Consider the following 6,212-nt stretch of genomic DNA (forward strand, 5'->3'; position numbering starts at 1 on the left):
TACATACAGAGCAGCAATGGCTGGCACTTTTTTTCAATTTGTCTTGACCTTTGAGTAGGTTAGTTATGTTAAAATGCTACATTCCTTGACTACGTCATGCTGACCAGACGTCTGTCTAGCTGTGCGGGTATATCTCCAGAGGTATAGATGAACAACTCCCACCCCTTTTATTTGTTTAGTCCATCACATTTTTTTTAAAGGCAGGTGACCACAAGTTAAATACGATGGACGTAGGTTTTCGAGGGAACTGAGTTTGTTTATTTAGTAGTTAATCTTTATTAGGGGGCTGGACTACAAGAGCCACACCTCTAAGGTAACCAGGTATATTTCCAGATGAACAACACCCTCCCTCTTTTATTTGTTTAGTCCATCACATTGAGTTCATTGATTGACAGGTGACCCCAAGTCAGATACGATGGACGTAAGCACTCTCTAGAGGTCACACGAGGGAACTATGTTTGTTTACTTAATAGCTAATCTTAATGGGGGGGGGGGGGAGGAGTGGACTGGACTTCAAGCCAAACATCTACACGGGTTTGCTTATTTGGAGAAAAATCTTAATCACGTGGTTGGGCTAGAGGCCACACCTTTTCAATTGTTCCGAGTTACTTGAACATATATCTCAATTAGTAAGCTGGACTAAAGATCACACGCACCTAAACGAGTGACCTTTAGCTACACAGAACACAAACCGCGAGATTTTATAGCCCAGTAAGCCAGTAACTAATTATTTTGTAGAAGACACGACCAGGTCTATCTTTAAATGGATAGCTTAACACCCCCTACTCTTTATTTCTTTGGTCCTTGACACCCAATTTATTGATAGACATTGACCATTTTTAAGCCAGAATGAAAAAACACAACGTGCTAACAAAGCATACTACATTGTCAATAAATATTACGGTTAAATAATTTTTCTAACGTGTTAACTTGAATATTACTCCAGCAGTTAAGTGTCTTGATTTGATAACAATATTCCTAATAATTTGTGACAGTCAATTAACTCCTTGTTATTACTATTTTTTTTTTACTTTAGATGCGTACTTAGCCACTGTGTATCAGGCTAGGACGACTTTTACACACCTGACATTCATAGGCTTACTATCGTTCCCTTTTGTAACAGTTACTGAAACCACGAATAAAATAATTAATAAGTAATAATTAAGGAAGATGTTTCTAACAATCGTTCTTTGCATTTAATGTTTCTTACGTACGTTCTTTGCACAATAAAATAAAACAAAGATGTGCATGTTTGCGTGTGTGTATTTTTCTGCCCTGTATTAAAATCTTTAGAAAGAAAGCTAATTTCATTGTTTAATTCTTTTGACTTAATAAATAACGGAAAACCTTACAGTACATTTTAAAATCGCATAAAATAAATTGAATAATAATACCGCAGTTAGATCTAGTAAACAAAGAAACAATATGCTGGAGCGTAAAAAAACAACAACAACTCTTGACCTCTAACTAGTGGACGGGTATAATTTATCTACATGCTTGACTGACCATGCCTATGTGTTGTCTTTTTTGACTGACACCCAACTCTATTGCGTGCGTATGCTCAAGGAAAAAAACAATGCTTGATGGTTAACACAAACAACTATACACACTACACTAGGACTACATGTGTAGACTCACTAGGTATATCTGACCAGGGTGTTGGTCTGAAATTCATGAACACATACATCCGACCACTATACAAGGCAGATTGCACTTTACTTATGAGATTTACATTAGTAACTAGTTAAATATATACTAACATTATTTACATTGACCTTCCTACACACATCCTTTTCAGTTGGTGGCATTGTACATACACACAGACACACTCATGTTATACAGATTTTTAGAAATACTGTTAAGCTTGAATAAATCAATCAGTAACAGAGTTTAAAACAATAACGTATATAAAAGGAAAAAAAATAAAACCAACCAATATAGGTATGTTATATAACAGTTTCGTAAAATGTTAAGCAACACAAGCTATTAACAAGACACTTAAGTATCCGGCTCCGGCCCCGGCCGAATATCAAATTTTACTATCCGGTCATATCCGGCCCCGGCCGGATATCAAAAAGTACTATCCGGTGCACCCCTAATCTATCTATCTATCTATCTATCTATCTATATATATATATATATATATATATATATATATATATATATATATATATATATATATATATATATATATCTTAGAAAGATACGCTAGCTAACTGTGTAGAAAGTCTTTTAATTCATATTTACACAGTATTATATTCGCAGTCCACATTGAAAAATTTCAACAAGCGTTAGCAATTTTTGAAACCAATTTTACGATTTTTTTATCATTGTTGTCTTTTTATATCACAATATCCCCACAAATATACAGTTGTACTTAATGTGCAGTATTTTACTTTTTACACTCGTGCATAATGTTCCGGAACTGTGAAACTATCTTACTAGTTGTTAACCCTGTGACTGCTGTCAAATTAGTCAGTCAACATTGACCAGTGATTATACTTTTTTAGTTTCCACCCAAAAGTTCTTGCACACTGAATGAGACAATATATGTTTCGGAAGTTAAATGTCGGGACCAGCGAAACCTGCCCTTGTGGAGCATCACCAGAGAATGCTGACCATGTCCTTCAATGGTGCATACTAAATCAAGAGACCCGAACAAGACTCTCCAAAGACTATTCGGAGAACTGCCTGATCTGAGAACCACTGCGCGGTTCATCTCAGATATAGGATTACTGATCTGAAACCTGCAACATGAAAAATGAGAACGAAGAATAAGAAGAACAGATGTATGTGTACCCAAAATAGTATAAACAGCAGCAAGGTTTCTTTAAGTGTGGAAATGAAGCTTTTGGCACCCATGAGACTCCCGTGGATGTACTGACTGGAACTTCCCTCTGGAGCTGAATCAGCTTTTGCGATAAATGGTGAGCTGATGGTATTGAAGACTGGTTCTTGACGTCTTAAAATTTGCTTTTATAAATTGCACAATTAAGGAATTTTAATAAGTGTTGTATTTTTAAACATTTCACTAAAAATAGTCTCACCTTTCAGCAAAGGAAAATGACAAAAACTATTTTCTTTTGCTTGCCTGTAGAAATGGGAAAGCCTTGTTTGAAAAGATTTAACATGCATTTACATTTCACGTGTAAACAACCAATTGCAATTAGCAATTATAAAAATTACGAAACCTGTTTTCCACTTTCCATGTCGACACTTCAGGTAACATAACAATTTCTTCCTTGAGATATTATATTCTTCTCATTTTCCTTGCCCAGGCCAAGCTAGCTAATACATTGGATCACTTTCTTCATAAATTGGAACTACCTGTGGTTAACATCTCTAGCTCTAATGAGCTTAATTGTATTCATGTGAACAAAATCAATGTTGATTTTTTGCAGCTTTGTGCAAACTTTCCTGTTTAGAGTTCATGGTTGGGATATTTTTTAAAATTGAAAAACAAAAAAAAAACTATTTTTCTCAGTCAAAGATCGAGCTCCGTCAGTTGTTACACTTGCCATCTTGTTCCAAGCCTACCCAACACAGAGAGATTGTGTCTTGAATTGAGTGTATTGATGTATATGCAATAAGCATAATCTTGGTTTACTTAAAACTTTTTATAATGAGACAGTTTCAATAATTTATATCGATAATATTTTTAATATTTGCATTTTTATATACTGTGAGCACATCTGATTTCTGTAGGTGTCGGCGGGCCGCATAAAGCACTTCGGCGGGCCGCATGTGGCCCGAGTGCCGTAATTGCAGTAGAATCTACTCAAGCAACCTTAGAGAAAACCCCATTACAGTAGAACTAGGTCAGAAAGAGTTGGTCGTTTCCTTGCATCAAGTTGGCCGTCTTTCAGTCGTTACGAATATGGTAGAACACTTTTTCATGTAGCTGTGGAGCCCTATTTTAGAGAGACATTTTCGTCCAGATATATGCAGATTAAGGCTGAGGCTCATATTTCTTTGCTGTCCATAGCTTTCTTGGTCACCGTCTCTCTTCACTTAGTGTGGTCTAGGACTATGTCTTCCCAGTAGTCAGCATCAATATTCACTACCCGTAAGGATGACTTTACGGGCGCGATTGTCTTCCATCTGGCGTCGTTGCCTGAGGTTTGCGAAGATGCTGGGAAGACCCGTTCGACCAAGTATATCAGTGTTTCACACTTTTTTTGTAAATTGTTTGACATGTTTCGGATGTTCCTTCAGAGTTGAAGATAGTTTACTTCCTAGTCCAAACCCCCGAAGGACGAGTGGGAATGGGAGCGGGCAGGGTTTAAAACCGGGACCATCGATAAGTCCGAACGGCAGTCCAGCGAGCATACCGTACGACCAGGCAGCCATCCATGCCATGTGATTTTAAAGATCCTTCGGAGGCAGCACAATGGGAATGAATTTATCTTTCTTTCTTCATTGGCAATAGGTAGTCCATGACTTTCTGCCCTACAACAGTGTGCTCACAACACACGCTCCATTTCGGTGGGTGAGTTTCTGGTTTTCACAAACTCTTGGTCCGAGTCTAGCAAAGGTCGATAGTCTTCCTTATGCGTTTTTTTTTTAAATCTCCTCTTTTAAAGACGGGTCATCTTGAATTGATGATCCAAGGTAGCAGAATTCATTTAAGGCTTCTAGCTTATTTTTATCAATGTGGATGGTCACATAACAGTTGTTTTCTTCGTTTTCTCTATGTGAGAAGCGGGACATAAGTTACTAAAGCTCCTCTTGTGTGTATGACACGAATACTGCATCATCCGAGAACAGCAAATCTCTTACAAGGGTGGTTCTGACTTTCGTTTTGGCCATCAGTTTGGCATTATTCAGAAGTCTGTCATCAAATCTGAAATGGGGATGGATGCCTTCGCTGGATTTGTCAAACGCGTGATGGATTAGCATTGAAAAGAGGGTTGGTGCCAGGACACACCCTTGTTAAATCCCGCTGTTTACTTTAAACTTTCGAAGAGGGCACCTTTAAAGGAGAAAATTACATTTAGCTGTTTGTGTAAACAGCCTATTATCTACAATATTTAAAAGGTGCCATTTCTACTGACTAGTACTGTCATGGTAAGACAAGTTAAGCTTACCAGGTCCTATCACAATGCAGACTGCGACACATCACTCTTTGGTATGTCGTAAGACAAACCTTCTGGCTAAAAAAAATCCACCACATATTGGGACTCCCTCATTCCAGTGTGAGTAAGATTTGTCATCATGATCTCCAGATACAGTTTGGGGAATAGTTTAAACGTCAAAAAATAAATAAATAAAAATAATAATAAAACAAGGTGGAAACACAAACTCAAATTCGGCCCTCAAAGTGGTCCACTCAGGCAAGTAAAAAAAGGCAGATTTCAATATTTTCAGAAAGAATATCATAAAGAAATTCTATCAAAGGAAAATGACAGAAGAATGGAGAAAGAAGGTTGACAGATCCTGTGTGGTGCCCCAACGGTCCAAGAGATCAAGGGATAGGTGAAAGTGAAGTTAGATGTGAGCCTGGCCTAACTGATTTCATTTAATGATTTTCTTATTGATCTAATTGTTTTGTAAAGAATCAATCTCTTATTCAAAGCCTCATTAAAAAAAAACAAAAACATTTCGTTTGAATAATAAAAAAAGAATCATTAGTAGATATCTTCTTTTACTTTACTATCCTGCAGTTCACATGATAATATGAAAAACTACTTATAAATTGTTTTAAAATTATGTTCTACTTATATGCTTATTAAATAGATTTTTTCTCTTTGAAAAAGATAGTAAAAATTTGTTTTGTAAATGTAGTAATTAATATGACAGAACTTACATAACTTAGCAATACATTTATAAAACAAAATTTGACAAAAAATCTAAAATCCGTTTGCATAAATGTGTTAAAAATATATTAAATAGTAATCTCAGTAACTATATAGCCTCCTGTGTTTGTTACTATTAATAGTTGTAAAAATGGTGTATTTTTATGAAAAAACTGTTGATTTTAACATTTTCACTTTTAGAAAAGAAAAAAAGTAGCCGTTGCATTATAACTTTGAAAGGTCTAAAATATCATGATGTCGGATTTTCACTATCTTTTCTAGTTTACGAGATCTGAACGGGACGGACGGACGGACAGATATTCCACACAAAACTAATAACATCTTCCCCCCTTTGGGTGGCAGCTAAAAATTACACTATTAATAATAATAAAAAAAGATCGTCAAACTTAAGTAGTC

Source organism: Biomphalaria glabrata, chromosome 18, assembly GCF_947242115.1.
Source record: "Biomphalaria glabrata chromosome 18, xgBioGlab47.1, whole genome shotgun sequence".
Classification (NCBI taxonomy): Eukaryota; Metazoa; Mollusca; class Gastropoda; family Planorbidae; genus Biomphalaria; species Biomphalaria glabrata.